Genomic DNA, 19,927 nt, shown 5'->3' on the forward strand with positions numbered 1-19,927 from the left:
AAATACCAATGTAAAAATACTAGCTAAATATTTCAAGGCATCACATAATCAATAGTAACTAGATATTACCAAAACTAGAAGGAAAGAATATTTTATTTTGTGAATTTTCTTTTTTTGCAGGTTAAACCAAAATTTGAATTTTTTTGTTATGTTAAATTTATTAAGAAGAGTGAAATAGAAACTAAAATATCAATATTAAACCTTTTTAACGCTAAAAAGTTGTGAAAAACTTGAGTATGATAAAAAATTAAGTGCTCACGGTATGCTCCTCTTTGCTTGAAGACAAGAAGAGTTTTAAAGAAAAAAGTGAACACCGTGACCAATTTTTGATCGAACCATTTTTCAAAAAGAAAAAGAAAGGGAAGAGGTGCGACTAAGCCCTGATTTTGTACAACCTACATTTTCCGAGTTTTAAGGGAATCTAGTCATGTGAAGTTCTCAGATTAAATATGAAATGATGAGTTTGAGAGTCGAGTGAGGTTTCGTCGAGGCTCCAGTCCGCGGTCCTATTATTATATCAAAATAAAAAAGAAAATTACATAAAAAAGTACTAGATCTTATCTAAGCCACTTGTCTTGGGCCTTAATTATGTTGGAACTGTCTTGAATCTTGGTTCTTTATATGAAATCTTGTAATCCCGTATTGAAAAGTGGGTGACTTGAAACTTGAAGATTGTAAACCCATATTAGAAGGTGGATACCTTGAGTTTGAAGCTTGATTCTTGGAGCTTGAGTTTAAATTGAGACTTGTATTGAGTTTTGGTTGTTGGTTTCTTGATCAGAGCTAAGAAGATGGATCCTGAGACGTATGGTCGTTCTATGCATTATACCAAAGCATGACACCAATTGTGTTTGTGCTTGAACAACCTTCTTTTTTGACCAAAGTTTGGAGCTTTATTCTTGGGTATCAAGCCTTCTCTTTTGCGAGAAAACCTACAAACCATAACAAACAGACAAAATAAACAATTCCCTAATGTAAAGTTAACATTGGCCCGGAATTAGCTATTGTATAGGGTAAAATACGGTATACCATGTGGCCCTCCAAAAAAGGGACATGTGGAACCTAAGACGGGGAATATCCATGGCCGAAGGCAACTGTTCCGTCTGTCATCATGGAGAATAACGCTCATAAGGATGTAATAAATAATCCCCATCCAATAGCATTTAATAGGGAATATTCCATGGTATTAAATATGATTGCCCGTGACTAGAGATTTGGGCATTTATGTTCACTGTTACATATTCATCAATGACCCTCATAATTGACATTAAAGAGGGGCATGATCCTAGGACCTCTTTCCCTAGATGTAGCTATAAATAATGAGCTCAGCTATCAATGTAGAGGGAAGAATTTTCTGGCAAACTTACACTGCATTCTATACAAAGCTAAATATAATCTTACTTTCCCTCTTTTTGATTTAACTAATGTCCTGCCCGGAAACCTTGTTCCCGAAATTGTCGCTTCTATCGTTTCGTCTATATTTTAAGGCTAAGTATTGCATAATTCTTCGATTATTTTATTATTTAAGGATCAAATTAGTTTACTTGTCTAGAAGCAGCTGCATCAAGTGCAGTGCTAGTGCTAGTGCATCAAATGCAATGCTAGTTGTTGGATGCGCGCCAACCAAAGACATCAGAGACTCGGTACTCAGCCCTGCAGTACCGAGCACAATAATTGGGGCCCGAAAACAGGAGTTGACATTTTTCACTAAATCAAACTCCCCCCAAAGTGCCGAAGCGTCGTCCTCCGTTGGTGTAACTAACTCAACAGATTGAGCATTGTGTTGAGTTGATGATGAACATCACCATTTGTGTAGAGAAGCCCCATCATCACTAGCTTCTCCATCATCATAGATCATCATAGTGTCTATGACGGCCCGAGAAGAGGGCTAGTTATCACAACTTCTAGAGACGTCTCAAGGGCAATAATATTCGCCCTCTTATTCTTTTCCCCAGCCACGGAAGAACGCCTTCTTTTCGGTTGCTTGTTCTCCGGCCGAGGACTCCTTGATAAAACACCTGCGCCCGAAGTAGGTGCGGAGACACTTGTTCGAGTAAGTGCCTCCTGAAGCAACCTCGCTGCATCAGCAGGATCTGCCAAGACGTCCTCCTCGAGGACAGCAACTGAGCCTGCAGGTAGACCTGATTTCAAGAAAAAGATAGATGGGATCAATCAATTTCCTCACATAAAAAGTTGAAACAAGGTGAGTATGAATTACCATAATTTTTGGCCTTCCATCCATATTTAGGGGCCAGTTCTTTCATCAAACGAGTTTCGAGCGTCGTAACGTCCAAAATCTTCTGAACTCACCGGTCCAAACCTTCAATTACCGGTGGGATCCATCGAGTTGCTGAAATATGCGAAGTATAAAGGATCAATACGACAATTGAAGAATATTTAGTAAAAAGAAATATTAAACAAAGATCTTACGAGTGCGATTCCAAGCGGCCGAAAAGGATGAAGTCGTTGTCGGAATGATGTCGTTGGTGGTAACTGCAATGAACCATTCCATCCACCCACGGTCGTTGTCATCATCCATGCTAGTCAACAAAGCATGGTGGCCACATTTACAGAGGTTTATCAGTCTCCCGCGGAAGATCTTGGGAGAGTAGAGATTCATCATATGAGCTAAGGTTAGATCTTCTCCAGTCTCCTGGTACAAATGCCGAAGGCAAGCAACTGTCCTCCATAGAGAAGGACCAGCTAATGCCAAACATACTTGGTAGTGGAGGCAAAACTCCACAATCACGGAATCAAGCTCTCTACTAAAAGAAAACGCACCCAAAGTAAAGAGATACATGCAAAAATATGTAAAACCCTCCTTGGGAAGGGTCACTCGCTCCGATAGATCAGGAGTGATAATATCCAACAAATGACAGCGGCAGTCTTCCTTCACAACAGGAATGCTGGAAGGACGGATGGAAGAAGGGTATCTACTGATGGCCCATGTACGAGAATTAGCAGTAGGGAACTTCTCTTCGAAGTCTTTTGTGGTAACAAGACTTCTACGAATGATGCAGCCCACCGTTGTAGGAATAGAGTCCTTGGCCTTGTTCTTGTTCTTTGAAGAACTGGTGCGCTTTGAGAAAGAAGCCATTGTATGGAAGAACCAGAAGGTATTTTTTTTTTGTAGAGAGTTAGAGAAAAGATGGAGAACAAAGGTACAAATAGGAAGCTTGAAAAATTATGATGTTTAAGGGAGAAGGTTGATGCGCATAACTAAAAATTTTGGCGGCTAAGTTCATGGCCATGATTACCTCTGTAATCGATAAAGGCTGTGCTGAATCGTGGGACGATGCGTGTCCGGGGCATTGAATACGGAGAGACGTGCATCTAACCAACCGTCAAAAGCCTTCAAAAGAAGCTATAGTAATTCCCACCAAAAGAATATTTCTACCAACTTCCTTGTAACACAAAGTTGTGTCACCGGAAAGCAGGGGGACTATCTGTATAGGGTAAAATACGCTATGCCACGTGGTCCTCCAAAAAAGGAACATGTGGAACATAAGACGGGGGGAATATCCAAGACCGAAGGCAACTGTTTTGTCTGTCACCGGGAGAATAACGCTCATAAGGATGTAATAAATACTCCTCGCCCGGTAATATTTAATAGGGAATATTCCATGGTATTAAATACGATTGCCCGTTACAAGAGATTTGGGCATTTATGTTCACCGTTACATATTCATCAATGGTCCTCATACTTTACATATTCATCATTGTAGAGGGAAGAATTTTCTGACAAACTTACACTGCATTCTATACAAAGCTTAATATAATCTTACTCTCTCACTTTTCGATTTTACTGCTGTCGTGCCTGGAAACCTTGTTCCCGAAATTGTCACCTCTTCCGTTTCGTCTACATTTTAAGGCTAAGTATTGCATAATTCTTCGATTATTTTATTATTTCAGGATCAAATTAGTTCACTTGTCTAGAAACCACGTATAAATTCAACTGTACCGTTTTACGGGTAAACAACTATATAAGGCAGTAGAAAATGCAAATAGTCAATAAGTAGTCAAATAGTAAAATGGAAGAAACCCGAGGAAGGTTGGTTAAGGCAAAAATATTAATGGTTATTGCAAAGCAAATTCAGAAAGTTCAGGAGGACGAGGTATCATTAGAGACTCTTTGGTTTGTTTCATCCCGCATATGCTGAATATTACAGCATGGGCAGTAATAATATGGCTAAGGCAGAAATCCTGTTAAAAGGCTTGAAGTTGTGTAAAGATGAAGACTATTTGAGTATGATTATGGAGTTAGACTCTCAGCTAATCATTCACATGATTAATCACAAAATGAAAGCTACTTGGCAGATTCAACATATTTTTAATCAATTGTCCATCTCTCTAGCACGGGTAACTTTGTTTTTGTTCATACTTATAGATAAGGTAATATGGCAGCTGATCAACTAGCCAACTTTGGTGAATACCTGAAGAATATTAAGACTTGATCGATATAACATCTCAAATTTTCAGAATTAAGCCAAGAATTTTTTTGTTTTGTTTTTAATAAGCTACCATCAAATGTTTCTAATCATTGTATAGTGATTTTAACCGTGTGTCTAGTATCCTTTTGTGAAGCTAACTGCAATCAAGGTGTAGTGGAGAAACTCCTCCGAACTAGGCAAAATTATCCTTTACAAATATACATATGAGCAACTAATATTTCTCTTTATTTTATCTTGGAGGCTATGGACTATGTCTTCCTCCATGTACTTGTCTGCCAAAACTCCACCCCTACCAATGGTGGACCTTTATTTAAAAAGATCCATCTTTGTCTGTAGGCTTATGTCGTTTGGTTTTGTTCATAATTAAGCTCAATGGCTCTTTGTTTGGTATATATCTTGAAAAACTGCTTCAATAAATTAATATAATTTAACAATTTGCTTAAATTCTAAAAGGACAAGCGCCTGTAAAGTATATAATTTCTTTTCTTAAGAAAGTAATATAAAATCTATTTTATAAGTTTATTTTCCTTTTCGGTTTCCGATTTTTAAAGTTTTGTGAGATAAAATAACGAGTACATGGTCCTAATAAAATAAGTCAAACTTTGAAAATTTTGATTAAAAGAAATAGTAGACACTTAATCACGAGTTATCTTTCATCCCCTGAGAGCCTAAACAACTTTGAAATTTCTTCATCCTATATATATGCTAACATTAGAGAATATTATGTTATGTCAATTCTACGTATAACTGCAGTCTTAAACCAGAATTGTGTGAAACCCCATATTTTTGGAGAAAATCAATTTTTACAGGGTCAATAGATTCAAGATAACAGTATTGTAACGAACCGATCGGTTATTTTGAGCTACCGCATCGTTCGACTGTTTCGGACCTTGAGTAGCTTCACTTTATTTATTATGACTTGTACGTGTGGTTGGTTTCGAATCTCAAGGAGTTCGGAGTTGAATTGGAAATGATTATTCTCAATTCGAAAGCTTTAAGTTGGAAGAGCTAACCAAGTTTTGACTTTTGAGTAAATTGCATCGGAATCGGGATTTGAAGGTTCCAATAGATTCGTATGATGATTTTGGACTTGGGCGTATGTTCGGGTTGAGTATCAAATGATTTGGGAGTGTTTCGACGCTTATTATGGAAAGTTGACCTTTTGAAGATTTTAGAATTTTCTAAGTTTGATTTGAACAGGAATTTAGTATTATCGATGTCCGTTTAGGATTTTAAGCCTTGGAATAGGTCTGTATTATGATTTGTGACTTGTACGTAAAATTTTCCGTCATTCTGGAGTGTTTAAGTATGATTTGAATGCGTTTGGCGAGGTTTGGATATTTGAAAGCTGAAAGAAGGATTTTTACCGTCGATTCGTGGTTTTGATGTTATTCGTGGCTCGAGCCTTTGGATAAGTTTGGATAAGATATTGGGACTTGTTAGTATGGTAGGACGTGGTCCCGGGACGTCGGGTGTGTTTCGGGGTAGTTTTGAGCCATTTCTCCTTGTCTTGCAACTGCTGATTTTTGGTGTTCTTTTTGTGCATCGCGATTGTGTAAGATGAGTCGTGATCGCAAAAGGGAATCTGATTGGGCCTAGAAGGCTGGCCTTTCACTCGCGGAGCCAGGCTCGCGTTCGCGTAGGCTTGGCATGGCTATTGAACGCGATCAAGATTGGGTATCGTGTCCGCGAAGAAGGAATTGGCTGGTGGGCCTAGCAGGCGTTAAGTCTTCGCGAACGCGGCTCATGGACCACGAACGCGAAGGGTAGGGATCAGGAGGCTTCGCTAGCTCGACTTGGAGATGGCAAACACGTTGAGTATTTTGGGCAGCTGTGATTTTTGGCCTTCACGATCGCGAAGGGATTTCCGCGATCACGAAGAGGAAAGGTCTGGGCAGACTTCAATTTATTCGTGTCTAGCCCGTTTCTCTCACATTTTTACTTGGTTGGGAGATTTTTGGAGCTCTTTGAAGGGAGATTTTCATCATCTATTGCAAGGTAAATGATTGTCATTTACTGTAAGTTGAATACATGGATTATATATATACAAATTAAGGGATTTTGAAGAAAACCTAGAATTTAGTATTTTGAATTTTGACCACGAAAGTAGACATGGAATTAGAAATAAATAAGTAAATTCATTGATGGGAAGCTATTGATTCAAGTGATAAATGAGTGGTGGAATAAACTAGCTAATACATGCCTCAAGGTGGTTTACCAAGCTATGCCATCACTAATTTTTTGGCATTTGTGGAACAGAAGAAATGCAGAAATGCATGGAAGGGTGGTGTCCATCAACAGGACGATCTATGAAGTATCAACCTCAATACATATGTTATTGAAGGTTAGAAGACCTACATTCTCAAGTGTCACTGCTAACGTGCCAGATTTGCATAACAAACTGATGGCTCACATACCAAAGTTGAAGTACATTAAGGTGTGGTGGCAACTGCCTCCTACAGGGTGGATAAAGTATAACACTGATGGAGCATGTAGAGGAAATGGTAGAGCATCTTATGCATTTTGTATTAGAGATGGAATTGGTGACTTATTTTATGCACAGGCAGAGAAAATTCATGATGCCACCAACGACGTTACTAATAAAAGCTTTCCTGGAAGCTCTAAGGTACATTGTACAATCCCAGTTACCTCCTCGTGTCATTGGGACAGATTCATTGTTGATGGAGAGAATATTGGATGAAGTATGGGAACCTCCATGACATATTTTGGTGCAAGTGGAAAAAATTCTTAATCTCATGTCTAAGTGTGTAGTGGTTGTAACTCATGTGCTTAGGGAAGGGAATAAGCTAGCTGATCACTTGGATAACTTAACTTTAGAACTGAATGCTCATATTCAGGCTGAATCATTTAGTGATTTGGACACTTAACGGAGGAAAATCTTGAACAGTGATAAGATGCAAGTCCCTTACATTAGGGTTAGGAAGTCTAAACCTAATCATACATGATGATACTTGAGGAAGATGTGGTGATTTGGAGTGTATGGTGGGGAGTAGCCTGGACGGTAAGGTCACTGGACATACATCAAGGTGCAATAGAACATGGTGGTGAACATCATAAACGTCCTACTCAAATCTGTAAAGAGGAGAGTTGGAAGTCTTTTTTACTAACAATAGCTTCTTTTTTGCAGGTACAAATGATGGGGTTGTTCTCTATGTATTGGCCAAACTTTCTAGGGTTGTATTAGTATCTTTGATACTCATTCCTTTTAGGTGTAACTAATACATAGTTCAGCTCAATTTTGCACAAAAAAGAATGATCATGCAGACTTATAGATGGCTGATAGTAGGCTATAAATATGTGTTTTGCTACTATTTGCACTCTAAATTGGCTGCACTTTATTGTTGTTTGAGCGTTGAATGGGAGTAAATTGCTCTGATTGAGTGTTTCATGCTTTGCAAGAGAAATTCTGGGCGACAATGAGGTTAAGGAGCGTTTTGAGCCAATATGGAGAGTTGAAGACTAAGTAAAAGTCTATGGAGTAAATTGGGAGATCGTTAGAGGATCGAAAGAGGTTAGCGCATTTAAAAAGAAGAACGAAGAAGAGTGCAAGAAAAGGCCCAGGTGCGCTGCTGCGCGCTGACCGCGCACTGGGCCGCGCAAGTCAGGCAGAAATTTCACAAAGTGCGCGGCCAGATGCGCGGTCACCCTCCCAGGTGTGCGGCCGCGCACGTCTCTCCGAGGAAAATTATTTCAGGGCTAAATTTGTAATTCTAAAGGCGACTCTCCTTGACCATTATGAAGCCTAGCTCGCCCAAAAAGAGGGTATCTTGGTTTTTAGAAGAATTTTGAAGGCAAGAACAGGCAAGAAGAAAGACGGAAGATTCGGCAACGAGTTTTTATCTTACTTCCTCTCGTTTTTATCATTGATGATGAATTTTATTGTTATGATTGTGAAAACAATTATGCATAGCTAAACTCTTAATCTAGGGTTTTGATGGAACCTATTGGAAGATGATTTTCTCTCTATTTATTCAACTATATTATTATTGTTGTTGATTGAAGGGCCCTCAATCGACTGTGCCTATTTAATATGTATTACTCGGGAGAGAGTGCATATTTAGGTAGTTGTTGAACAACATCAATCCTAACGTATATGAGGGATCAATACGAAGGGTTTAAAGGTGGGATTACGGATAACGAAACCTTGGTGCGATCTGAGTGAGCTGTACTTAAGGCCAGCTAGCGTAATTCGGGAGAATATGTCTAGTATATTGTTGTAATTACTCGAGAGAGAGTTACGACAGTCAGAGTGCTAATGATCGAGTAGAGAAGACTTAGGCAAATTTATAGAAAACGTAGCGGAAAGGATTACGATAATAGGGGAAATCAGAACCTTAGGTCATTCCAATTCTTGTGTACAACTCGTTCGTAGTTAGTTATTATTTACTACATTTTCATTAAGTATTATTTAGTTAGTAAACTTCCAATTTATTAGTTAAATATTTCTGAAGATTGAATACGTGAATTTGTGTGAGTCCAATAGCTGTGTTTAATAGGTTAATTCCCTGTGGGATTCGACTCCGGACTTGTTAACCGGATATACTTGCAATGACCGCTTTGTCCTTTTTATACGGCATAGTTGGGCGTGATCAAATTTTGGCGCCATTGCCGGGGAATTAACGGTGTTATTAATTGTAGCTAAAAGAAGTGCTAATCTTCTTTGTGTAGTAAATTTTCTCCAATTCAAACTAAATACATTGAAATACTAACGTTTGTAGTCTTGGGTGTTACAAGTGCATGCCTAGAAACTCCTTAAGAACTGGTGAATTGTTCGAAGCATTATCAGATCCTGAGAAAGTTTTCAAGGCATTGAATCGTGCAAACAAGAAGGGTAAACAACAATAGAACTCAACAGAACAAATTGAACCAAACATGGGAGACGAAGTAAACAACAGAAACAACGGGAATGACCCGAACAATTAGGGTGTCGTGCCTCTTATGCCAGAAGCAGCATTGTATGATTGGGCACAACCCATCGCCGACAACCTAGCGACCGCAATTGCAGTCCCTCAGATACAAGCAGAATCATTTATAATCACAAACAACATGCTGCATTTGTTGCAGAACAAGGGACTGTTCTCAGGGTCATGCGTTGAGGATCCTCAGCAGCATCTGAAGAATTTCCTGTCGATATGTGTCACTCAAAGGCAACCTAATGTGAAACCGGTAGCAATAAGGCTATTGTTGTTTCCATCTCGGTGATGGGAGAGGCTCAGACTTGGTTTAATTCACTCCCCATAAACACCATCACTACTTGGGATGAATTAGTCAAGCAATTTGTGAACAATATCTACCCACCCAATAAGACTGCTCAACAAATTGATGAGATATTGAGTTTCAGGCAGAAACCAACAGAAACATTACAAGAAACGTGGGAAAGGTTCAAGGGTATGCTGGTTAGGTGCCCACATCATGGCATTCCGGAGCAGATGTTGGGGCAAAGGTTTTACATGGGATTGGCAGACAGCTTAAAGGCCAATGTTGATGCTTCAGCAGGTGGAGCATTTTTGAGCAAAACATTCAGAAAAAGCAAGATCCTACTTGACAAGATGGCCCAAAACTCAGGATGGATGACAAGAAACTCTCCACTCACTCCTGTAGTTCATTCAGTGGCTTTAGACCCAACTAACTCCATAGCTGAAAATATGGCCACTCTAGTGACACAAATGAGTATCCTCACCAAAAAGATAGATGAATAAGGCCAGAAGCAGCAGGTACACATAGTTGATGCAACTAATGGGGGTTTATGTACACCATGAATTAACCTATCATATGTTTCCTCCTGGAGTGCGGAATGTGACGACCAGCATTATCAGGAAGATATGAACTATGTGGCTAACTATGGGGGACGGAGGCAAGGTGGTCAGAATTGGGGTCAGCAGCACCAACAATGCAGACCAACACAACAATAGTACAATAACAACAACAATCCTGGAGCTATGCGACCACGGGGTCAAGTGATGCCCTACCAAAGGCAACAGGGTTACAACCAACAAAATTAGCAGCAGGCTTATCAACAACCTCAACAATAATAGATTGTGAGACAAGATAATTGGTTTGCTGAACTTAAGGGAATGATGCAACAATTGATTAGGTCCACTTGAAAAATAACTGAAAGAGTAGACTCACATGAATCATCAATAAAGAGTATTGAGATTCAATTAGGACAGATTTCGATGGCTCTAAATAATCGTCCCCAAGGGACGTTACCTGCAGTCAATCCAAAAGAGCAGAGCCCGAAACAGTTTACGGCAGTGAGTCTACGAAATGGTAGAGACCTAGATCTAGAGCAAGAAATAGCTCGTGAAAACCGACCTACTAAAACACTTGTGCCAGTACCCATTGAGATAGATGAATCAACAGGGTTAACTGAAGTGATGGTACAACATGCACAAGAAAATGCTAGCAAAGAAAAAGAGGTTGGGAAAGGGACTGAGGTAGCACAAGAAACGACAGTAGAAGCAGTGCCTGATCAAGACAAAACTCAAATCACAGGGAAGAAGCGACCTCCGGCACCATTCCCACAGATATTGGCCAAGTATCAGAAAGATGAGCAGTATAAGAAATTCTTGGAGATGTTGAAGCAAATTCAGGTGAACATTCCATTGATTGATGCCTTAAAGGAGATGCCTGGTTATGCAAAATTGATGATGGACTTGATGTCCCGTAAGTTCGACTTTCAAGACTTGGTCACAGTTACACTGACTTAGACTTGCAGTGTTGTTGTAACGAGACCCATAGCTTCGAAGCTGTCTGACCCAGGGAGTTTCCCAATTCCATGCACAATAGGCAACTATGCGTTTGCTAAGGCACTTTGTGATTTGGGGGCAAGCAAAAACCTGATGCCCCTGGCTATCTACAAAAGGTTAGGCATTAGAAGAGCTAGACCTATGTCCATGTTGCTACAGTTGGCTGACCGGACAGTGAAGAGGCCCTTTGGCATTCCCGATGATGTATTAGTACAGGTTGGGAAGTTTGTGTTCCCACCAGATTTTGTCATTCTTGACTGTTGGGTTGATGAACAAATTCCCATAATTTTGGGAAGACCATTGTTGGAAACTGGGAGAGCCTTAATTGACTGTGAAACTGGAGAGCTAAAAATGAGATTAAATGATGTAGAGATAACATTCAACGTGCAGAAATCTATGCGGCGACCAAGTGAATTTGCTAACTGCTCTCTAATAGATGTTGTTGATGTAATTTAGGAGGAGGAATATAAGACACTGTACACTAAAGACCCTCTAGCAGTCTGTCTAATGAACTTAGATGAAGCAAATGGAGAGGACTTGGCAGAGTGGGTACTTGCTCTTGAAGGCCAAGATTTTTAGAGAAGGGAGCTCGAATTTGAGCCTTTGGACTTAGAGGAAAGGAAAACACCTCCAGCTAAACCATCGATAGAAGAGCCGCCAAAGTTGGAACTGAAGCCACTATCACCTCATCTCAGGTATGCTTTCTTGGGACCTAACTCAATTTTACCTATTATTATCTCATCTAGCTTGTTAGACGTGCATGCAGAACAGCTTTTGCAGGTACTGATGGAATGCAAGATTGTAATTGGTTGGACCATTGCAGATATTAAGGGTATCAGCCTGGCATTTTGTATGCATAAGATTCTACTGGAAGATGCGCACAAACCTTCCAGAGAACATCAAAGAAGGCTGAACCCCAACATGAAAGAAGTGGTAAAGAAAGAAGTGATTAAGTGGCTAGATGCGGGAATCATATTCCCCATCTCTGACAGCAACTGGGTCAGCCCAGTTTAGTGTGTGCCAAAAAAGGGCGGTATGACAGTAGTGAAAAAAAAGAAGAACGAATTGATCTCAACACGAACAATCACAGGTTGGCGAATCTGTATGGATTAAAAAAATTTGAACTTGGCTACCCGGAAAGACCATTTCCCTCTGCCATTCATTGATCAGATGCTAGATAGATTGGCAGGGAGGTCCCACTTCTGCTTTCTGGATGGGCAGTATAATCAGATCTCTATTGCCCCGGAGGACAGAGAGAAGACATCGTTCACCTGCCCTTACGGAATCGATGCCTTTCGGAGAATGCCGTTTGGTCTATGCAGTGAACCTGCCACATTCCAAAGGTGCATGATGGCCATCTTCACAGATATGGTAGAGGAAATAATGGAGGTTTTCATGGATGACTTCTCAGTGGTGGGGAACTCATTCGATGATTGCTTTATGAACTTGAGAAAAGTATTGAAGAGCTGTATCGAGACTAATCTGGTACTCAACTGGAAAATTGCCTTTTTATGGTACAAGAAGGTATAGTCTTGGGGAACCTAGTGTCAAGTAAAGTCATTGAAGTAGATCGTGCAAAGGTTGATGTGATCGAAAAGCTTCCACCACTCACTTCCGTCAAAGCAATCAGAAGCTTCATTGGGCACGCCGGTTTCTATAGGAGATTTATAAAAGATTTTTCCAACATTGCTAACCCCCTATGTAAATTTCTTGAAAATATCACCCTTTTGTGTTTTCTAATGACTGCAGGGTAGCGTTGGAGGAATTGAAGAAGAGCCTGGTAACAACACCTATCATAGTTGCCCCTAACTGGGAGCAACCGTTTGAGCTGATGTGTGATGCGAGTGACTATGCTATGGGAGCAGTTCTTGGGAAGCGAAAAGACAAAGTCATGCACCAAATATACGACACATGTAGAACTCTGAGAGGTGCCCAGCTAAATTACACAGTGACCGAGAAGGAAATGCTAGCAGTGGTGTTCACATTTGACAAATTCAGGTCATACCTGATAGGCTTGAAGGTAATTATTTATACTGACCATGCTGCTCTCAGTTACTTAATCGAGAAGAAGGAGCCAAAGCCGCGCCTGATTCGATGGGTGCTACTGCTGCATGAATTCGAGTTGGAAATCCATGACCGAAAGGGAACGGAGAACTAAGTAGCTGATCACTTGTCTAGGCTGGAAGGAGCTGAGAAGGAGGTTGAGGTGGAAGAGATTGTGGAAACTTTCCCGGATGAACAACTATTAGCCACGAGTCTTGAGGAAGCGCCATGGGATGCTGACATTGCAAACTACCTGGCGAGCGGTATTGTTCCTTATGACCTTTCCTCTATCGAAAAGAAAAAGTTCTTTCGTGATTGTCGCATGCATTATTGGCATGAGCCTTATCTGTTCAGGATTTGTGTTGATAACATGATCTGGAGATGTATCACCGAGATAGACCAATCTTCTGTTCTGTAGGCGTGTCACGCGTCACCATATGGTGGCCATTTCGGGGGAGTACGGAAATCTGCGAAAGTCTTGGAGTCGGGCTTCTACTGGCCGACACTGTTCAAAGATGCACACTTATGGGTGAAAGGTTGTGATGAATGCCAATGAGCTGGGAATATTTCCCGCCGATGTGATATGCCTATGAACCCAATTCAGGAGGTAGAAGTGTTTGATGTATGGGGAATCGACTTCATGGGGCATTTCGTCAGCTCATATGGCAACAAGTACATACTCATAGCTGTTGACTACGTGTCCAAATGGGTGGAGGCTGCATCACTCCCTGAAAATGATATAAAGGGAGTACTTGGTTTTTTTGAGAAAGAATATATTCACCCGATTTGGCACCCCAAGGGCAATAATCAGTGACGGAGGCACTCACTTCTGTAATCGAGCTTTCGCAAAGTTGTTAGAAAAGTATGATGTATGCCACAAGGTTGCCACCCCGTATAATCCACAAACGAGCGGGCAAGTGGAAGTTTCGAACAGAGAGATAAAGAGCGTGTTGACAAAGACCGTGAATGCTACAAGAACGGATTGGGCAAGAAAGTTAGATGGGGCACTCTGGGCCTATCATACCACTTTCAAAACTCCGATTGGCATGTCGCTGTATAAATTGGTGTTTGGGAAGGCGTGTGACCTACCAGTGGAGTTGGAGCATAGAGCTCTGTGGGCATTAAGTCAGCTTAATCTCGATATAGAAGCTACGGGCACAAGTAGAATCACAGAGTTGCACGAGCTTGATGAGTTTCTCTACCACGCTTTTGAGAGTACAAGGATATACAAAGAAAAAATAAAGATTATGCATGACAAAAATATTCTTGAGAAGAGTTTTACACCCGGAGATGGTCATGACCATTTTGTGTGATAGAGATTCACCCCACTGGTGCCGTAGAGATTGCTGCAGAAAATTACTCTCGCACGTTCAGAGTCAATGGGCACAGGTTAAAGCATTATGTGGGCATGGATGATGCAAAAGTGGTGTCGGTGACTCATTTGCTCGAGGCACCAATGTTGAGCGAGCCTTAACTGCGATGACCTGCGTCGTGCCGCGACGTTAAACAAGGCGCTTCATGGGAGGCAACCCATTGTAATGTTGTATACATAAATATATATATAAAAAAACTGAACAAAAATTTCAACGTGCGCGGCCGCGCATCGACCGCGCACATAGTTGCTCTTTTTTGAAATTTTTATCCACAGATGCACGATAGCGCACCGACCACACACTCGGCGACGCTGGTAGGATGGTAACTAGTCATTTTATTTTGTAATTTTTTAATTTCTTTATTTTTTCCTTAGTCGTTTTTTTTTCTTTTTACCCACCCCCCTGACCCTAAATCCCAAACCCCACAATTCCCGTCCCCTTCCCCCACAACTCACCTAAATCCTAAACCCCCTCTTTTATTCTATCTCCCTTACTCCGAATCCCCCAATTTCAAAACCTAACCCCAACCCCTTTAATCTCTTCTCTTCTAGTTTCTCTCATCTAATTGCTGCCCGCTTCTCCCATACCAACACCCTCCCAATTCCGTCAGGTAAGTGTCCTTGTTTAAGTTTGTTTTGTATGTCATTGCTTAGGTTATTTTAATTTTTGTGTATTGTAGTAGATTCCTATGGTTTTGTGGTGGATCTCCTCTTTTATAGTATTCTAGTTACACTGGTTGGTATGTCGAGGCAATAGTTGAATTTCATTATGATGGGTTAGGTTGACATTGGTATATCTGTGGTTGAATTGGGGTTATCAAATTGTTGTTTGGGAGTTCGGATAAATTGTGCACTTCAGGTGTTTGTATTAATGCCACACTGAGTTGAGAATGTCATTTTTCGACCAAGCGTGCTGGTGAAGTCTGAGTAATCGCCCTTGGTTCACGTATAGTGTTTTTTGCTGATGGTGGTATTTTTTTCAGGTAGCATGACGCCATCCGAGAAACGAAAAACCATGGGTGCATCCTCTAGTGGTCAAGCTGGATCATCCAGGCCACAAGCTCCGGTTAATGTTCGCCAGTATAATAGTACCAAGTTCGTATCTCGTACAGCTCAGGAACGTTTTGGTCAAAAGGAATCCAAGAAACCTATACTGAAGAGGGGAATTGATCTAGGGTCCCTCCAAAATGACTGTCCAAATATGTATTGTGAATTGGTCCGGCGCAGGCTGGATATCTTATTTGAAAAACCGGACGAAGCCAATTTAATGATTGTGCGAGAGTTATATGCCAAATGCCCGGAACATGTGAACCACGTCTGCACGGTGCAAATTAAGAGTGTGGATGCCTCTATAGAGGCCATTCGGAGGGCTTACCGGTTGCCACTGTTTGGGGAAGATCCTAACGCAGAGGATTACTTTGACACCCATGGCAGAGTACCATACCCGTGGGAGAGGTTCTTTATGACAATATGTGTGCCCAACAAGGAAGTAGTGTGTCTTACACCGTAGAAGAAGTTTCATTCGGCTTCTCTTACCTTTGAAGGGAAGTGTTGGCTCTACGTCATCATTAGCCGCCATATGCCTTCTTCCAATACCACTGAGGTGAATGGTCCCCGCGCTGTACTAATCTGGTGTTTCATCACTGGCCACGATTTTGATGTGGCCAAGGTTATTCATGACGAAATGTTCATTCGTTGTCCGGTGCAAAGGTATGGTTTCTTCTTTCCTTCCTTAATCACTAGATTGTGCCATGCGGCACGTGTACCATAAAACAACTTGGATAGGAAAGTAAAAAAGGAACCAAAGTTTCGGGCCAATAAAGTGGTGATTGGGAAAGATCCTGTTGCACCTGTTGAGTCATGTAGCAATGAGTTTGATGCTCCTGACGAGGGTAATAAAGGGCAAGCTGAGGCTGCGGCGGCATCACCTCCGCACGAGCAGGCTGTTGAGGGTACCTCAGTGGTCAGATGGGACACGAGGATGACGGCCTTAGAGCAGGAAATAGCAGGGCTGCGTACTTCTGTTTTGGACTTGGGCACTCGAGTGGATGCTCTTGCCACCCAAACTGCCAAATCTCAGAGGAAGGTTATGGCTTGGCTGCGTGCGCTTGGCAGGGCCTGCCATCTCGATCCAGGTACTGTCTCCGACCAGGACTGACTCTATCATGGAAGTTTCCTTTACCTTACATTTTTCTTTGTGTGCCATGGGGATATGCCACCATTTTAAAGTGTGGGGTGGGGGATATGTTGTGTATATATATATACAAGGTAGATTAGTGTTAGTTTCTTTGTTAGTTTGAGTAGTATCTCTAAAAAAAGCATAAGTTTGACTTTTTCCGACGATGGATATCATTCGACGGGTTTCTTGAGGCATAAAAGTCGACAGAAAAAGAAAAAAAATAATTTTTTTTGTAGGTAGTGTAGTAATTTCCCCTTGGTTTTTCTTTGTGCCACGGTTCTATTCCAAGGGTTCTATTTGAACCGGGTATAGTTAGTTTTAATTTTTTTAGAAGTAGGAACCCTTGGGCTATGAGCTGAAATGAAAACAAGGTCTCCTAACCTCGTTATGCCCTGAGAATAGTGAGTGCTTTAATGTGACGCTTAGGCTCAGCTGTTGACTCTTATATAAGTGCCTTAAATTTTATGTTCTTAACTTGACTCAAGTGCGCTGACTAGAGTGTTGTGATGATCCAATCTTGAATGAGTCATGTGCCATGTGCGTGCGAGTTTTGTTGTATTCTGTGCATTAAATTTGTTGCCTAGAACTTTGCCTGTGTGTTTGCAAAGCGAAATAGTAGTTTGTTCAGTCTTGGAAGTGATATAAGTGTTTTGCCAGATATGTATATTTTACCCGCCTAATAGTTATGTATCGTAGTAAAACCATTTGAGCCTGTACCCTGTTTCTTTGGAAACCACATTACAAGCCTTACCAATTTGTTTGAATTAACCATCTATTTGAACTTTTTAACCTCTCATGAGCACTTTAATTGTTATGAACTTTGTAAAAGTTAAAGTGTGGGTTGGTTGGTTTGGCTTTTGGGTGGAACTAATGCGATTAGGAGAAAGGTGCACTGTTTTCAAAAAGTAAGCCACTTGAATTGGAAAAGAAAAAGATAGTTGTATTGTTGCGAAAAATATTCCTTGATAAGTGGTGGTTGTTGATGTATTTGTGCTTAAAGAAGTATGGGGTAATATATATTGATGTGAAGGTGGAGTTTTGGTTTGACATAAGTGGGGTTTTAAATGTTAAAATGTATGTATTAAAGTTCTTAGGGAGGTGTAGTCACTCTTATATCTAAATATATCCTACCCGTCCCTCAGCCTACATTACAACAAAATAAAGTCCTACTTGATCCTAAACTGAATGAGCTCGATTAGTAGAGTAGTAAACTATGGGCAAGCCTATGGTGCATCTTTTGTGGCATATAAATGTCGTTTCTGAGAGTGAGTGAATTCTTTCTATTTTGAGTTCCTAATTGTTCTTAAATTGTATTGCGTGTGGAACTACTCTCTTTGTTGTGTGAGGGCACGTGATTCATGAAGGAAGGGTGATTCTGGACCTATGTGTGAAGTAAGTGAGTAAGTTGTTAATAATGCGTGGCGCTTGTGAGTCAATGCTTGAGGTGAAGATGTTACACTACTGTACTTAGACTATGTGAAATATTCTTGGTGTGATGAGTTAGGAAGGTCGCTCAGTGAGGTGGTGTCTATTAAGGTGTGGTTTGATTGCTATAGGAGGAGCAAAGGTTTAAGTGTAGGGTATTGATAGTAAGCTATAAATATGTGTTTTGGCTTCTATTTGGACTCTAAATTGGCTGCACTTCATGATGTTTGAGCGATAAATGGGAGTAAATTGCTCTGATTGAGTGTTTTATGCTTTGCAGGAGAAATTCCGGGCCACAATGAGGTTAAGGAGCGTTATGAGCCAATATGGAGAGTTGAAGGCTAAGTAAAAGCCAGTGGAGTAAATCGGGAGGTCGTTAGAGGATCGAAAGAGGTTAGCGCATTTAAAAAGAAGAATGAAGAAGAGTGCAGTAAAAGGCTCAGGTGCGTGACCGCGCACTGACCGCGCACTGGGTGTCACACCTCCTTTTTCGCTACACCCGCAAGGGCGTAAAGTATTTTTTCCACTTAAAGGACAATCGGAACGGGATTTATTATTAAGAGATTCAGAGTCGCCACTTGGGAGATTAATGGTGTCCCAAGTCACCGGTTGAATCCCGAACCGAGGAAATATGACTCTGTTAACAGTCCGCGAACCAGAAATTCGAGTAAGGAATTCTGTTAACCCGGGAGAAGGGGTTAGGCATTCCTGAGTTCCGTGGTTCTAGCACGGTCGCTGCTATATTTGGCTAAAATCTGATTTTTATACATGTTTTAGCTTATGTGCTTTTTAACTTTGAACCACTTTTATTATTAGTTTTGAAGAGAATTGCAACGTCGTGAAAACGCGTCTCGAACCACGTCACATAAATGCACCCATGGTTGTTGACACATTTCGACTTCGTTGAGATTTGGATTTGGGTCACATAAATGTGCACCTGAGTTTAGGAAGGAAATGTTATTAAAATACGCGCCTAAAGTAGCTAGCGTGTTATTATCTTTGGGGAAGGCCGTGAAATTCGCTAAACGGTCCGTCCCGAAGTCTAGGTATTTTAATATAAGCATTTAATGAGGTCCCCGCAATTTATAGGTTTTGTTCGGCGAGGCTCATCTCATCTTTATTTAAAAGCCATCCTAGAACAAACTACCATTTTCTATTTTATTTGTCTCTAAAGAATCCTAGTTGCTTAATATTATGAAACCCGGGCCTCAAGTTCAAGTCCGGGTTCAAACAAAAGGGCAAGCCTTTTAGTTCGAACCCGCTACCTAACCCGAAGGCCCAAATATGGTCTCATTGTCTTTTGGCTATGGCTTACTGCGCTGTGAGCTTATGCCTGGCCCAGCAGCACATATCTCTCGTTAAGTCTAGGCAGGAATTATTTGGACTTCAGGAATTATAACAGTCCAATTTAACCAACCAGTGCAGAAGACTATCAATTTGTGAATTAATTCTATACTTGCATCAACTCACACTTCTGACTTTGCATTTGAAATTGATATCACTTTAGGCTATTGTAGTATTGAATTTAACACATAAGTACACTAGCATCTCCAGCACAACTAGATAATCTAACGCATAATGCCGAACATGCTGCATCTAGTTTATCTTCCAAATCCCTACTGTTGCTCATTCCTATTAGAGTCGTTAGATTCATGAACTTTAACTGTAACACTAACGTGCCAACATA

This window comes from Nicotiana attenuata, unplaced genomic scaffold (genome assembly GCF_001879085.1).
Source record: "Nicotiana attenuata strain UT unplaced genomic scaffold, NIATTr2, whole genome shotgun sequence".
Classification (NCBI taxonomy): Eukaryota; Viridiplantae; Streptophyta; class Magnoliopsida; order Solanales; family Solanaceae; genus Nicotiana; species Nicotiana attenuata.